This window comes from Argopecten irradians, chromosome 2 (genome assembly GCF_041381155.1).
Source record: "Argopecten irradians isolate NY chromosome 2, Ai_NY, whole genome shotgun sequence".
In the NCBI taxonomy this organism is placed as follows: domain Eukaryota; kingdom Metazoa; phylum Mollusca; class Bivalvia; order Pectinida; family Pectinidae; genus Argopecten; species Argopecten irradians.
Window position 1 is genome coordinate 39,849,077 of NC_091135.1, and position 18,514 is coordinate 39,867,590.

Below are 18,514 nucleotides of genomic sequence, written 5' to 3' on the forward strand. Positions count from 1 at the left end.
GTTACGGAATTCATTTATGATTTTAAACACAAATCATAGAATAATTCTGTGAAAGCGACATTTTGCATCATTGAGAACATTTTTTCATTGATACACCAAAATTCAGTCATCTGATGTTCATATTTTGGGTTATATATACCGGAATGTAAACCTTTGATTTACCTCATTCCGGGTCACTTTGGCCAAAAAGTTCACTACTGAGCTCTCTATATATCTGTAAATGATTGTTGCTTTGTGAACCATTTCTTGGAAATGATCTAGGACTCAGTGAGATATATTGCCAAGAGGTATAACACCACAGTAAATAGCATTTCAAAGGCAGAACTACGGTTTTAACAATGATGTATTGCTATGGTGAAATCTGATCTTCTCAAATGAACGAAAAATCATCTAGCGATTATTGATTTATTTATTTGTTTTTCATAATTGAGTACTATTGTTTCATTTCAATACTTCACTAATGGCGTCTCAAGACTTGAGTCTCATTTAGACAATGCGACTTTTGGGTAACCAGTTTTGGTTGATAATCTAACAAATCTGTACAATAAATTGAAGCGTATCGCTCTTACATCATATGGATTCATCAAGAAGACATCAAATTCCCCGTACAAGAATCACAGTTGACTAGTACATTGTTCAGAAAAAAATCCTAATCTAGATTCTTTGGCAATCTTTCGACGTTTTCCTGAAAATTCAATTACTGTAGATAGATGTCGATTTTGTCTTACATTAGCAAATCCTTTTGAATAATTAATGACATGGCAGAGAACTTTGATAGCTTAGGATATTAGATCCAGGGAAATTATCGTACAAGTGAATTATATTGTGAATTGCTGACATATTGCTCTAGACTTATCAGTGAATGATATTCCATACGCCCCCCTTTCCAGACCATAATAAAATCATGAGCTATACAAGTCATCCACCTAAGATGTAGTGTTTTTTTCGAGAGAAAATTTGGGGTCCACTTTTCGGACAAGTGACATTTTGACACTTTTATTAATTTACCGAATTAGGAGGGAAATCATTAATAGTCGGTTCCTCATTTCCACTAATACAAATCCTACGGCTGTTGCGACAATATTGTACAAAGATATGTATTAATTCACGTGCCGGAGATTTATTTCCTCCTCGTGTGCGGGTCTCTGACATGTTCAATAGACCTATTCTAGAGCATTATCAATCTAGCAAAGTAATTGATGGTAATGGGTCTGCTATCACTCTCTCTACTCTAGTGCTTTATTTATTCTTTGATGTATTCGGGTTGTAAAGCAAGTCGATCGCTCGACTTTATTAGTAAAGTACCATCGAGAAGAATTAATAATTTGTGAAATCATGCCCCTTAAGATTTGTCACTACTCCAACGGGTTTATGTCTCTATGTATTTTCACTACAATACGCGCTTTTATAGACAATAAAAATGACTCTGAATATTTAGAGTTTCGTGCTGTCAAGCTACGTCCTATATCACTCTTGGTACATTAATACGTAATTTAAACGTTTATTTGGCCTCGGTTTCCAATGGTTACCAAGAAACTGCATTAAACTTATTGTCTAAAAAATCAAAACATCTTAGTACAACTCCAGTTTCAGGGTTGTGAGGTCAAAGCTACCACTATTGCTTAACTCTATTTCTAATGTCTGGCAGAGTGGAGTGTATTGGATGTTGTTCCATTTCATATGTATGTCACATTACTGAATTTCTGTCAGGCTGCTAGAATACGTTTTTGTCATATTGGTTCTTGGTTAGTAATGTGCAGCTTTTTTTAAACGTAATTTTGTTTACGTTATCTATCGTTGTACTTAAACGTCTTTTACAGTTCTAAAGTTACAGAATCTCTGGTACACTCAGCATTGTTTGATATAACAATGGTGTCTATGGCGTACGAGATGTGCACGAGTGGCGCAATACTATTGGAAGCGAACTCCTGTTAAGCGTTTTAATAGAAAACTCCGGCAGTGATATAGGTAGTTCTTATCTTTCTGGAAAAATTGCATGTGAAAAATCCGGTCAATGAGTGTGTGTAAAATAAAATTATATAATGTCAAGAGAAAATCATGTTGCAGATAAATATTTGCTCTTTGATCTCTGTTATGTTGTGATCATTTTGATATTTTGTAAATATTTATTATGTCGCTGTCGATATCAATAGAGCTAGGTAGCTCTGTTTTTAATGGCCATGAACCTCTATTTAGATTCGAGTGTCGTCTAATGTATTATTGATTCCCTAATGAGAGGACGGTGTTTTTATATAGGGATGGTTTTGTCATGGTCTAATCTCATTTCCTCATTTTTACCTTAGTCATAATGAATTGTTGCCTTCCTTTAGTACACACATAGACACGTGTAGCTCATTATTATTTTATTAATTTTTGTTACTAATTCATTGATGTACTTAATTGGTTCAGGTGAGTAGGGAAGGAGGAAAAGACAGTCATTAGGTGTAAAGGTCAAATAAAGTTTTATTATGATTTTATGCTTAGTCATAACGAGTATTTTCGTTCAGCATCCACCTGGGTAGAAGACAAATTAAGATAAATTAAAACAAAGGGTTGTCAGAGAATGACTCTATAAGTATATATACACTGACTTACGTTGTTTTGTCACTAAAGGTGAAGCAATGCAAACCCAATATTTTTATTTTTCGGTATCATGTGCATGTTAATCAGGCTCGCGTCAGAAGAACTGCTAAATTATGTATACAAAAATAACAGATGCATTATTCTACGATTTATGCAAATAGATGGGACTATGCACGGGAATCCTAAATATAATTATCCTATATGCTACCTTTTATTATCTTTCGTGTGATCATGTCAGACTTATATACGAGTTACTTGGATTCCTACAAAGGTTTGCAAATATTGTTTTTTCATAACCGGATGGAATTTACAAAATACTGACATCAATGCTTATAATTATTTTTAAGACTATTTGATAAAGTGGAACGCATTTTAGAATGACGGAAAGAAAACATGTTCCTATAATGGTTGCAATGGCGTTTTTTCAATCTCCTGCTTCATGTCTTTAACAACTTTTTAACAAATGTGTTTTATTCCAAGATTAAAAAATAAGTTAAAACATTGACTTGTCAAAAAGTTATATAGTCTTATAGCCATATTACAATTGTGATGTTCCAAAGGCTTCCTTATTCAGGCGCTTGCTTGTGCAAGACTTACTAAAATAAGTTTTTCCTTGATGGACCACTCAGACATAGAAAGATTAATATAATCTTTACCTGCCTTGGTGGTGCGACTATCCAACCCGAGGATTGCTGATGGCTGGACATTCATGAATTTCCCCGAGGGTTTATATTTCGTTGTCCAAGGTATGGAATGATTATTTCCCTCTCACACCTACAAATGGAAATGACCAGAAATTAATCTAAAACAAGCATTTCCATTACGACATAATCTATCGGCTGAACATTAAAACTGACTGCGTCATAGACAATGTACTCCACGGTCACTCCGATGAATTCATGACGTCAATCCTAAATGTTCTGCCTATGATTTCAGTTCAGAAAGTTAACGCGCGGAATCTGCTACCTTGGGGTTGAGAGAGAAATCTTTCACGGTTAAAACTGTTGAAAAACCAGTGAATACTAGCAGAAATGATAATTTATTCCTCCGGATAGGGTTGTAATCAGTTATTAGTTATCATGTAAAATATTTTTGTCGCTTTTTAGGTCTTGATGACTGATAAACCCATCATTAATCAAAGACTTAAAGTTCATTCTATCAAAATCCGTACTTTATCGCCTGTTAAGCGTGCAACAACAAAGTTTGTTTAAAAACCGAGAAGATAAAGTCAGTCAATCAAAACCCATTGTTGTGGGTGTCACATGGTTTTTCCATTCCTCTTGAAGACTAAATGACCCTCAAGGTGCCGAGCGGTCCTTATCTCTGTAGTTGGCTTGAGGAATGCCATGACAGGGTGTTTGGTAAATGTGCTAATATTTTTCCAGTACGACATCATGGGCCTGTTAAACAGTTCGTTCAAGAGTCCTATGAAAATAAATTTATCGCGTGCATTTCGTTATCAGAAGTGATTACTTGTAACATTGACCCACGGACTATCAATAAAAGACTAATTCTAATATCCCACCTGCTCATAATTAAATATTTATGTGTCAAATCAAGAGAGGAGAGGCCTGTTTTACCTTTTAGATAAGATACAAGCGGTATAGAAAATCTAGCGTGCACCATTGCATCAAGCAAAACCAAAATACTGCTCCCTATGTTCCCTTTAGAAAAGCTTTCGGACTTGTTGTTTAACTATTTTAAACGTTATCGTTGAACATTTTTCCAATTCTACATATCGTACGTAAAGCGTCTGTTGGTGACGCACATTTTAGACATATGGCTGTTTATAAAAAAGACCAGATTCGAAATACTTTTTGAACGTAAATAAAAGAATTTTTGAAATTGAAAATGACATTGATTAGTATTATCTTGTTGAATGCCTCGTGTGTCGTGTGATGAGCGAGTGTTTTTAAGCTGTTTGATGTTGGTGTAATGTCTTTTTGGTGTAGTGAGTATAGTGTTATCAGAGTATAGTTTGCTTGATTTCATAGACATCAAAACGAACTTAGAAAACACAAGAGATGCAGGAATAGAAATATTAGCTGTTAGACTGAGCGCAAATGTGCCGATTCCTGTGCTTTATGTTGTGGTATCCAGGTGCGAAGACTAAAATAATTACCATTCCTTGGAAATACAGTTGAATTTCTCATAGAAAATTCTTGAAATTGTATACTTTATGATTATTTAATAAAACTAATTACACGCGTTTTAGCTTGCATCGTCAGTTTTATTGAATGATTGAATCACTAGCAAAATTGAAATTCCATATGAACGAAATAATTTTTACATAAAAAATATCATATTTTGAAAATAGGACTGATCGACTCATACTTGCTACTTTCGTTACCGAATCGTAAATCTGTTTTGAAGAAATTAAGGTCACAGGAAACAACAGGCCAGTTCATAAATATCTTTTTATCAAATATATTTCAGTGTGGGCTTAGTTTTTATGTCTTTTTCGTGTGAATGGTAGCTTTATCTTTATAATTATGCAATTGATGGCATTATCTATGGTATGCTCCAAAATATTATGGAGATTTATGAAAGATATTTAAGATACTCCAAGCCAGATACACGGTCGAAGCCTTTTTACAAATCAATGAAAATTCAATAACACATCAGCTTCTCTGCAAACCTTGACACAAAAATAATTTTGAATTTTTACTAAGAATGATATTCATTTTGATCAATACGACGTGCTATCTATTCATGTGCAAAGGGTTCCATTTATCCACAAATTTGATATGCTAGCGGGGAGTTGTAAAGTGGGGGAATTCTGGCAGTGCAGTGTTCTGACTTGTTAAGAGCAGCAAATACGTTTCTACGTTGGTTTTGTTTTCTTTTCCGGTCCTTGGTAATGGGCTATCTCTGATAATGCAACTACTCGTGTTTTGTTCCAAAATTGTGGGGGCAATGTCTTCATTCATTTAAAGTAGTATTGGCTTTAAAGCGTTGGATTTGATACTATGGCATCGTAGTCGACATCATTATTTTATGTGGAAAATTTGATTTTCGAATTTCTTTTTGACATTTGAAAAAAAATCCCCACTTTTTTACTACACCAATTGATATAATATTTTAGGCAGTCCACTTTATTTTCACGTATACTATATTTTGCGTCTTCGTTATTTTTAACAATTTGCTATCAAGGGCTGCTAGGGTATATTTACATTTTGTGATTATGTATGATGCAATTATTCGCGAAACATATAAATTGGCATTTGAGCTCCTTCGCCAAATTTCGCGAAATGAGGTTTACAGTAACTGTTGGCGTTGGATTTGGTTGGTTTTGTGTATGTGAAGTCTGGTGTTGGAAAAATATTCAAATTTCCCTTGTGAATATAATCAAATTGACTGAGGCTAATGGCAGTTGTCGATACAGTAAATCATAATACCGATAGAAAAAAGAACCGTTATATTCATATTAGGTATATCATTTTGTGGTAAACTTTATAAATCACATGCTAATCTAAGTAGAATAATATTTCATAAGCATAAACATGTCGTAAAAATATCTTTGATACGATCTAAATATAGACTTGTTCATCACAAAGTTGGCAGATGAGTGCCCACACATATAATTGTGACGTCACCAAGTACTAACATGATCATGGAATATGATGTCCTGTGATCGACTGACATTGCAATAAGGCATTCTACAGAATGAAACGTATTTAGGGCAAGCTATCTGATAATCTTAAAACAAATATCTTTCACACGACCTGAAAAAAGACAGATGCCGAGTCTAAAATTAGAGAGATGTTTGGCTACATAAGCTTGATTAGGTTTCTCGATAGACCAGCATTATTGTCGTCTTTTTACAGGGATAGCCACATATATAGAAGTAACACTATAGTACTAGAGGCCATGGCTTGGGAATTCCAGCTGTTGAAGCATACGTTAAATCCCTTTATGTCAAAATTTGACCAAAAACCTTGAACTTTGTTGTTCTTCGGCACATGTTAGATGCTTAAGGCAATATCCGTTTCCTGGTAATAGAAGCTTTATCTATCCGTTCTGAAGTAGACACTTAGGTTACCGTAGTTGTCGCCGAGCACTTCACTCATTATTGGTTGACTGATGCCTGTAAGGTTAATGCTTACGAAAGCCAGCACAAAGTTGACAGGAATGATGAAAATGGGGATGGTTGATATTGACAACTAAAACGACATAGAAGAGTAGGAGGAGAAGGAGGAGGATGATGACGATGATGTTAATGATATTGACGCTAATGTTATGAATTCTACTGATGACGATAATGACGACGATGTTTGGTTAACTTACTTTTAACAGTCAAGATCATTCATGGACGGTTGTTCCGCACTGATTGCTGAAAGTTGGTATTTCTCCGTGTACTCTGAGTTTTCTCCATCACATTAATCTGGCACTGGTTGTTAATAGAACAGTAAACCAAAATAAATGTAACTCCATTCAGATTGAGATAGGCGAACCCCGATGCGAAGTTCCAATTCATCTAAAGTAAACTAACCTATATTCCTATAACCTTCATGGTCTCCATAAATAATGCCTCAATGTTTCATATCCACCATTGTAAATCTGTAGACTCAATAATCTTGTCGGTCCATATGGCTATACTAGTATAGCGTGACAGCATTTGACAGAACAGAGGATTTTGAATTTTGTTTATATCGACATTGAATTTGAAAATAAGAATTCCAACAATAGTTTCATGCGCAAAGATAATTTCAAAAAGCATTTACAGCGCTACTTCCAGCCTTGGTTTGACTGTCATGAAATAAAATGAAATATTCATTTTGTTATGAAAATAAGAAAAACAGTTACACATTTACCATTACATACCTATGGGAACCATTATTCTATTCAGTCATTCTGACAAAGAGAATACTCTTTCTGCTTAAAAATTATTGAATGCTGACTTCAAGCTTAAAGACAAAACACAGTTCAGCATTAAATAACAATTCATGATCATATAGCTAATTTGATTTCTATGTACCCTTCGAACCCCGATTAATTCATTAAATAGTACTTCATGATATTTTTTCCTATAATTATTTTATATGCCAATGTACAAACTGGTTTTTTAAAAATGTATATGGAATCTAGTTGACATTATGAAATATTTTTTCGTTTTTGAGCAGCATTATTCTGTATTTTGTAAAATATTTGGTAAACTCAGAAATGATAATGTGCTTCATTTTCGCTTGAGTATCCAAACTGTTTCAAACTTATGACCTAATAATGGATGGAGTAGTGAACGCTATAGAGGCTGGTTTTTTAAATCTTGCATTTGCAAATTTAGAAGACAAAAATCAATGGATTTTTATTTGGGGATAGTACCTGTGCGCAACTGCAAAATATGAATAGGAAAGCCTAATGGTGAATATGTCTAAACATATTCAGGGAATGCCGAAAGAGATTCCCCGACTTTTCAGTGTCTTAATGTGCTATTAATCGTGTAAATATGTGTATGTAAATTGAATTGTAACACATGAATTGATTGATTGAAAAGAGAAAATAAACAATGCCTATCTGTCTGTCTCTCTGTCTAGCAGTCGTTTGCACAAATTCTGTTAAGGACTTTATGCAAAATCATCATACATACAAGGTCTTTGTTGTGAAATTAAAACAGTATTCAAGATTCTATTTGATTTGGAACACAATTTCCATTCATGAATGCGTATGCAGTTTAGTTCAGGATTGTTTATGAAGCAATACTAGTGCGCGAACTCTGGCTTGTATGGACTCAGCGCTAGAACAAATTATCTGTGCAGCTGATTGCTTGTCGGAATAAAGACTTTTCCACCACAGCGTGTACAACTAGAATAATCCTATTTTAATAATGTCATCAACATAACTATTATATGGATTGAGGAACAAGTTATTTTAACATCCGATTCATTGATTCCGTGCCAAATCTAACTGAGACATTTTTTGGAAAATCAGGGGAAAACAACAACGTAATTAGTGATGTTTGACTTGTATGTGAATTAAAAAAAGAGGAGACCACAAACGAACTAAAACGCGCAATTACCGAAGTGTAATGTCAAGTCAATATAATTGTTCATGACAAATCACGCTATTTAAATTCAGAATAATTACGGTGTGGTCTTAATTAACATCGAAGTAGTGACAAACTGACCAGCTTAGTTTCCACATCACTAGAACGGAAAAGAGCTCCAATATTACAAAGGATCAGAACAATAAAGTACTGCCGTCTCCCGAAACACACTTCACAACACACAACACATCGTAGGCAAAGAAGGCTTTGTGTCCTTAAATGATCTTAGCTGTTGATAGGACGTTAACCTGTACCAACCAACAAACTAGACAACCATCCAGTATCATTGTGTCGAACTCATGGACATATTCTTTTACATTAAAGATAGACAGCAAAGAGAGACACATGTTGCAAATAAAGGAAACCTTTTTTAAGGGAACCATTCTTTACATTATTTATCATATCATAATTATCCGTAACAGAAAACAATTCCAGTTTGCATAGTCATTGTCGGACCAATTCATTAAGCACAATCCTATGTTTAAAGTCCAAAGGTGGTTAAATTCAACAAGCGTTTTGAGCAGCTGCATATTCTACTTAGCTATGGTGACATGACCGTCATTGCGTGCACGAGAAAAACAATTAATCAAACCTCTCAGTAAGGCTGGTATAAGCTATTGTGTGGCATGTCTAGTGTCTCTGATGGATAACATTTATCAAAGGTATAAAATCCATATTGTCATGCGTGCATTAACCGACATAGTCGTAAAGATAAAGTAACAGTGTCAAAGCCTATTGTTTTGGGATCACAAGGTTTTCTGTTAAGATTGAAAGCTAAATGGTAGTTTAGGGTCATCATCATGTCTGTCTACTCGCGAAATGTTACAACGCTTTTCTTAGTGACGTGTTGCCATTTCTCTAGAGACCAATTTGGTTGTTTAAGAAAAATGTTATTGACTACATATTCATAGAAAGATTGAATTTATCCTTCAGTATGCCCTTTCCTTTATTCTCGCACATGTTAAACAAGACACAATATCTTCGTTATCATAATATGCGTAAGTGTAGGCAATATTTAGAATGAACCTAGTGCTACAATGCTGATATAAACAAAAATGTATTAAATTCCATATATTGTAAATGTTACCTTTTAGATCAGTTTTCACTTTCGTTAGGAATGTATGGAAAGAAATAGGAATGATATTGATTTCATAAGTTTAGTATGGCATATCAGAGAGATATGTATCCAATTACCGTAACTAAACATCTCACGAATCAATTACAATGTAATTAGGCCTACATCAGCTTTTCATCAAACCTTGACACAGAACATGATTTTAAATGGTTACAGAGAGTGGTGATCATGTAGATTTATACAACATGTTATTCATTCGTGTATATAACACGTGATTTAGCTTGGTTCTGAATAACAAATGCATTGATTGTGTTTTTCTCTTTCGACCTATAACGATGTTATGATATCTTTGTTATGCCTTAGTAGTAATTCATAATACATTTAGTATTTATGTACGTGTAGTGTTTTATCCATATTAAATAGCATAGCTCGAAAAGAACATTTCACTTTTGTGACGTAACTTCTACTGACATGTAAGGATTCTTTGAAATAGTAGCATCCTTATATGGGATGGGTTGAATAATATTCGCTATAAAATACCATTAGGACTCTCCATGAAATATAAAAGCAATAATGACAATTTCTTTCAATGGATATAATGACGGTTTGTGTAAAGAAAGATTATAGATGGATAGATAGAAAGAAAGAGAGAAAACCAGCTAATAAATGGGCTCCGATATGTTAAATTCTACCTATAGTGTAATGGGAAGTACGCCAACCAGTTTTGTTAAACGAATAGCATCTATATACATGAAGGTCACATTTGTCAAGTTCTAATATGATAAATGTTTTGTTAATTATCAACATTGCCCAGAATCTAATAATTTGTCTGTAGCATGGTGGAATAAATGGCCACTAGGTTAGTTTAATTAGTAACTTGGTCTGCATACAAGGTCATATGGTCAAATATGATTAATCTTTCATTGACTGTTTTGTACTGTAACATAATCACCAGTGTGTCAGTAATCCACCAGTGTGTCAGTAATCCACCAGTGTGTCAGTAATCCACCAGTGTGTCGGTAATCCACCAGTGTGTCAGTAATCCACCAGTGTGTCAGTAAGCGACTTTTCGTGTATTGTTAATGCGATTTCATTTTTCTTGATTCAAAACCCCTTATTTCATTCAAAGATCTTCATTTGCAGCTGTTAAAGTATCTACTGAACGAGCGAATCATGAAGAAAGGCTAAAGGAATAGTGTCTGAGATTTGATAGATGCTTGGCTATAAAGGGTTCGTTATATATATACCGAGATGTAATGTTATAGTCACATCTCCATCTATTTACACTAGCTATGCTCACATTAGTAATTACCAGGTTTTCGGAATGATGTCTTAGAAATGAAGTTTGTTTGAATCCCTTAATATTTACTTTGAATCGCTTATCTTTCATAACTTGGAAACTGTCACAGAAGAGGAGAAAATATACTTGCCAGACTGGGATTCGATCCGTGGAGCTCCGAACACTAGTCGGATTCTCTACCGATTGATGTACCTGGTCAATGATAATTTGTCCAGTTGGATTCTGCTACAAGACAATGAACATTTCCGGTATCAGAAATATGACCGGCCAATTCCTGTAGAGGACACTTCTGTTATCATTTTTTAGTATTTCATTCATTAATTACACAATACGGTGGTGATGTTGACAATGGCTTCATTCTTGAAATGAGAAATGAATATATGATGAACGGTATCGATAGGGATAGGGATGAATTTTATAGAATATTTCCCTACCTAGAGGGTGTGACAACGAAATCACAACACGAGGGGTAATTCATGAACGTCTAACCCGAGGCTTGCCGAGGGTTAGACATTCAGGAATTCCCCCGAGGGTTGTGCTTTTGTTGTCGCACCCCCATAGGTTGGGAATGATTCTTTTTCTCCCATATGCAACAGAAAAAAGGGATGGTTCCGTCGTCTGCACGTCAATATTCATGACGTCAACGACAATGCACGCCAAGGTTACACAGCACAAATTCATGACGTCACGTAATTGTCTTCAGGTTCAAAAGGTTAGGTTAAGGCAATCTGTCATACCCTAGGGGTTGACAGAGAAATCTCCCACGGCTTAAACCGGTGAAAAATCAGTGAATGGTTTGGAGAAGATTAGAACGACAACAGCGGAGACCATGGTAATGCGGCTGTTGGTGATGATACTGACAAAGCCTCTGCTGATGGTGATTATGGCCTATGGACGGCATTGGTCTTCACGAACTGCATTATATTGAACTATGAGACTCCGTCATTGTATATTACAAATATATATATATATATGATATAAAATAATACATAATATGTAATATATTATCAAAAAAGTTAAATGTGAAAGAAATCAGTGACATAATATTTTACAGCATTTGTTAGTGCTAAATAGACAGAAAAAGTATAGATACACTCTTAGACACTTTACTATAGATGACAATATACTATATGCACTGTGTTTCATTCATTTTTTTATTATTAAGTAAAACATTTTACTGTCATTCGAATCCATAAAGTACGCCCTAAGACATACACATAACATACACAGACAAAATATAATTCCATAAATAGATCCGTAAGAAAACTTTCCTGGTAATACTACCCGTGGTCTAAAAGATATAAAAATATTGATTTGAAGCAAAGTAGAGTTTGGCAGCTACTGTTTTTTTTTATTCAAGCGTCTTATTTTCTACATTTAGAAAAAAAAACCAACAACTACATATTGTATTTAACTTTGATTGGTTGCCTTTTGAAATATACGTTACGTCACTACAACAAGTTATTTTCTCCTACGGAATAACCACGTCTGGACGTTTTTCTACTACTAGACCAATAATTACGTAGTAACTGGCATTGTGGGAAATAATACCTTTATCCTAACGATCCCTATCGCTTAGTGATACAAGAGTTACGTAACAGATATAATGAATAAGATATATATTGTAATTTTGGAAGTAGAGGTCTATTATTATTCAGTATATAAGAAAAACTAAAATATTAAGAAATAGTATGCAAAAATCAAATTAAACAACACAGAGAGAAAAAGAAATACGTAAGTATCAAGGGGATGTTGTGAAAAAGAATAATCCTTCGTAAAAATCGTTAAACATTCACTCTCATCACATCCATTCTCCTTTCTTTCGATAGTTCTTAACTATGAATACAACTATTTTGATAACAGTGGTCCGAAACTATGCTAGGAATACTGTTATGTTACGTCTTATTATCAATTTGTATGCACTTCTAAGTTATCTTTATTTTCATAATAACACTCTTTTCATATATTACAGCAATTAACCTTTTTCTTGGAATTAATGAAACCATGCTAATGCACGAAAGTTGGTCTTTTATGGGCTCAGCGTTTGATATCAATTAGTTGATATTTTTCTGAATATGTGCAACCAAGACACTTGATAATGAAACAATGATTTTCTAATAATGTCATCCAAAGATGTCATGAAAAAAAACGAAAAAAAGTTTAACTTCATCAATTTCTCAAATTAAATTAAAAATGCACATTTAAAGATGATCAATGGCAGATAGAGCGTAAACGATACTCATCATTTGACCAATGACTGATGCTTAGTCGTATATATATATAATCAACACAAAATACATATAAAATAATTTAGTATGCCTTTGGTGCACAATCAATCAGAAATTCATTTCATATAGGACACAGTGCCATAACATTTTTTCGAGACGCAATTAATTATTCCTCTTTTTATCTTAAAGTTAAATAAGAAGCTCAAATTTTGTGGTAATAGTGTTAAATAAGTAAATAAATAACTTTTACAACTCCAGAAAAAAATATTTATTCGTCTGGTCCTGTTTTAATAGAAAAAGTTATCATTTGTCAGCGGTGGAGTATCTTTAACGAAACTAAATAGAAAGACAGTTTCGCAAAATTAAGAAAAAGTGACAACAACGTTAGTGATTTTTTGTGTGATAATAAAACAGAGGAGAAAACGAATAAACAGTTCAAACATTACCATAATGAAATGTCAACCAAGTTATTACGAAGTAACTTCTAAGATGGCACAATGCTACACTATAAAACACAGCGCGATAAATCACACAACTTTGTGATAACTTTGTTATTACTCAAAGACACACTACACAAAGGTAAATTTTACTGTATTCATTGCACTACACCAGGCTACAAAACAATATTATATTTCCCAAAATAGCACTAAAACATATTTACCCTTTCCAATTTAAATTTTAATACTATGTATTAATTTCCTGTTCTTTCCTTTAAAATTTCCTATCTCCGTTTTGCTCTTTGGCTTTATGTTTGGGTTTAAGAACTTTCCTTTAAAATTTCCTATCTCCGTTTTGCTCTTTGGCTTTATGTTTGGGTTTAAGAACTCTAAGATTTATTCTGATGCCAACGGTGATTTATTTTGAGGATAAATAAATGTATGTATGTGGTATGCAAAATAGATAAATGGATTTAAGGATAAACTAAGGGACATATTAAGAGAATATTCAGGTTTAGCTGATATGGTTGCAAATTATGGATAAGAATTAACCAGCAGAAATAACGCTACGAGAATAGTGCGTACTTACAGTACGTTTGATTGCATCACCGCTGAGATAAACGAGCCTAACCTTACACGTCCATACATTTTGTTAGGATTGCTTCAATTATATTGATAATCCTACAATTAACACAAAAACTGACCAGAACAGTTGTCAAATTAGTTAGATTTATTTTCGTAGAGAAATAGTTTTAAGCTGAATATAAGGCATCATCAGTGAGTTTATATGTTTACTGTTAGCACATAATTCATATTTTGCAGAATTGTGCTCTAGCTACATGTTCCATGTTAATTTCTTTAACAATTTTGTGGAATATAATGGCAAATGCACTGACGTTGAAAGCTAAATATCTGTCACGTTCATCGCATTTCATTACTGCAATCAACAAAAATTTGATGTTACCATATCTGCCACAGAATATAAAGAAGCCAACTAAGACTATCCACAAAACTGAAAAAATAATTAGTTTAGATATTTTTCTTCTTCTTCTATAAAGGTTTTTAAATTATCATTAGGAAAAAGTGGCACCTTCCGAAGCATCTTTAACCATAATATACTGACATTAGCTGACAGTTGTAGTTTAATTATAGGGTGTTGAGATTCGCTACGGGAGGCAAGTGACGGTGTTACAGCATGTAACGTCTTGGTGTAGGACAAAATAAACCACTTAAGGGTTGACATTTATCACAACCAATATTGTCAGTGTAGTGGGAGGGATACGTCGGACGTAAAACACCGTCACAACTGTAGCTGTAAAATATAGAATAGAAATGCCTGCATGAAAGCGGAAAACATTTAAAATTAAAGATGGTGAGAATGACATCTTCTTCTCTGGACACGAGTAATAAAATGCACACCACAAACTAATTACTCATTGTATCTAAAGGTTGTCTGATAAGGTCATAAGGTAGGTATTGGTCTTTTCTAGATATTGCAACCACAGTGGATTTAGCCCTGAATGGTTGACTCATTCCACGACAGTACATATGTTCCTCTGTGATTATGGTTAGACACGTGATTGCGTGCATGAGAAATATGGAGCCTGTCGCAGGTGTGCTAGTGTTAAATACCTCTGCCATTTAATGAGTCATGATGGCTGAGAATGATATCCTTCCTCAAGGACAAAAACATCTATATTGGAATGGATCCAACAGCAAAACATATCGCAAAGACAAGGAATAAAAAATACGCATTGTTTCGGGAATTTTTTCCATTCATATTGAAAGCTAAATGGCTTTTATCGGTCGTCATAGACTAATATAGTGTCTGTCTGCTTCATAATTGTCAGAACGATTTTTGTTGGAAAAAGTATTCCTCAGGGGAGCAATTTGCAAGAATTTCGTCAGTTTTAGTTTGACAAAGATTCCCAAAAGATAAATAGAATTGAATCCATCAAATTATTTATAGTTATATTAGGCTATAATTATTGGTTACCAACTCTTCTTAAACTGTAATCAAATACAGTAATCTAACATTCCACCTGCTCATGATTAGATATTTATGTGAATGATCAAGAGAGCACTGCAAAATGATCAGCATTTAATATTGTAAACAAGCGTTATTTGAATAAAGAATGTGGAGGTACAATGAGTATATAAGCAACAGCCACAATTTTCCTATTTAACTTCTCACAAAGTGCTTAAATGTCAAATGACATAAACTTTTCTTTATATACTAATTATGATATACCAACAAAACATGATTATTTCTGATTTATTAGAAGGCATATTGCAATTAAATATAGTTGTAACGCACATTTGAATAATTCTGAGATGTATCAATGACATTTAAAATATTTCCATTAAGATTGTCGTTTTCGAAAAAAAATTACGATTACATTGTATTACTAATATCCTATCAGCAAACAATGACACAAAAATAATTCGAAATTGTTAAGAGGAATAACAGTTATTCAGATCGAACCTACATGCTATTAATTAATTCATTCAGGTGGAAAGAGCTTGGTATGTTAGCGTGAGTGTCTGGACAAGCATTCGTGTTTTTTTTTGTTTTTTTTTTTTTTCAATGTCATTCTATAGTTTTGCTGTTGTCTCCATGTTTGCTTTGAAATATTTGTTCAAATTAAATTTCATCTGGGTGTTTCTGAGTTGCATAGGCTTAAATTAATTTAAATTGATGTTAATTTAAAAGAGGTCTGCTTGCATGTAAAGGTGCTTTTAGAATGTTGCTTTAAACAGAAAGAGCAATATTTATGCAGGATATAGTCAATACGTTTTTTTTTATTTTATTAATTGGCCAGTTTACTTGAAAATATTAATTTTTTAACAATATTATACGATTGTTTAAGCTTCTTTGTTTCTATAGAGATCACGGAGAGAAAAAGTTTGGAAAAATCGTCTAATTATATTTTAAGAAAAATAAGGATAAACAACATGATCATTTGAAATTTGATTTCATTTACCGTGAAAACTTTCGAGAATTTCCCTTCGAATTCGATCTACTGAAATTCTCCGAGGTTTAGAAAATACAAGAGAATACAAATTGATGTTTGATCTTTAATGGCACATACTATAATATGACGTTAAAACAAATGGCAAGTCTGTTTCCATTGCCAATACAAGAAGATAGCGTTTGAATAAGTTTCGGAGTAGTTATAGTATCGTTATGTAGTTATCAAAGAGAGAACATATCTCTTTGACCGTTACATAATACAATAATTCACCAAGAATGCAAGACTATCGCTTCGCTTTTTACACGAGGAAAAAATGTGTCACATGATAAATATGAGACAATGAGACAATGCTCTTTGATATTTTTCTCTTTTGAATTTGATTTTGATTTCTTAAATCAAATACTTACGACACCATCATTTACATCCGTTAAAATATTGGCAAACCCGAATTTCGATAAAGGCCGTATATTCAATGACAGGAGTGAAGAGGTGGTTGCCAATAAAGAGTTGATTCGTTATCCCGATCTATCAGTACATAATGCGATAATTGCATCTCCAATTGTTTTCAAAAAGTGATAGTCGTTAAAACAGTTATCTTGTACTTAAGGCTATGTCTAGGAAATTATAAGCAATTATCAAAAATCATTAATACCGATAGTTGTGCTAGTACTTTCATTTGTCCTTCAACGTCTTTAAAATTTTATCACCATATTTTTTGTCATGAACTCTTCATATTAACAATGACTGTGATAGTGATGGTTACGATGGTGACAAACATGATGAAATTGAGGATAAGGGTGAATGAATATAAAGAGGATGACGTCGATGATGATGACGACGATGATGATTTTATAATGTTGCTGATGAAAAATGATATTGATTTTCATGCATTTCTTTTTTATCAACTGCAATCATAATTAGAATTTCGTAATGGGTTAAGGGAATGCATTATGATTTGCTGTGGTATTATAAACATTAAGTTACGTAGAATTTAGTTACTTTTAAATTCTGTCGGACATTATTACAAAATTTATAACTTGATAGACAGACAAATAAATAGAAACAGTCAGTGGTTCAAATTTCTCTGTCAAATTCACGAAAGAAGGAATTATTCTCATTGCAGCCGAATACAATTCCATGATTAAAGCTGTAAGAAAACGTCAATCGTATGTAAAACAGCTCAAGGTTTGAAAATATAAACATATAGCATGACTTCTAAACATAGTAGAATTTGACAATCATTCAGATTTGGTTCTCAGAAAAACAAGGAAAATGCATAATAACTTTCCTTTCATTGACTGCATTTCGAAACATTTTTTTTATTCATATGGGATCTTACTTACCTACGTAATGAATGTGTCTGGTGACCTATATACAGTATGACCAATAATTATAAGGCATACGTACTTTAGACAATCCGTATATTATGACATCAATTATGAGGTTACCATAACGTACACTTACATAGTTCTGTATGTACGAATGTATTCCATTGGGTCATTATGACAGTCATCCACGGTCCCAGGCGTGCCGTACTGTCGGCTGGTAAAGTAAATGGGAGTTCTACGTGTGCGTGTGATCGAGGATGTCGAGTGGTATATTCTCTTGATATGCTCATAGAGGCAATATGTACAAGGTAAGGTCAAAAACCAATGGCATTAAAAATCAAGAAATAGAATGTCTTTAAAAAAGATAAAGAAATCTAAAACCAATAACAAGTTTAGAACTCGATAAAGCCCCCATTAAAGATAATGTTAGCACAAGTAATTGTCATAAAGCCATAAGTGATTTGTACATAACTTCCTTACAACAACGCCCCCTTTCTTTCCTGACTCGCTACTGTTTCAATGTCTGTAATTACCACATGTCTCCT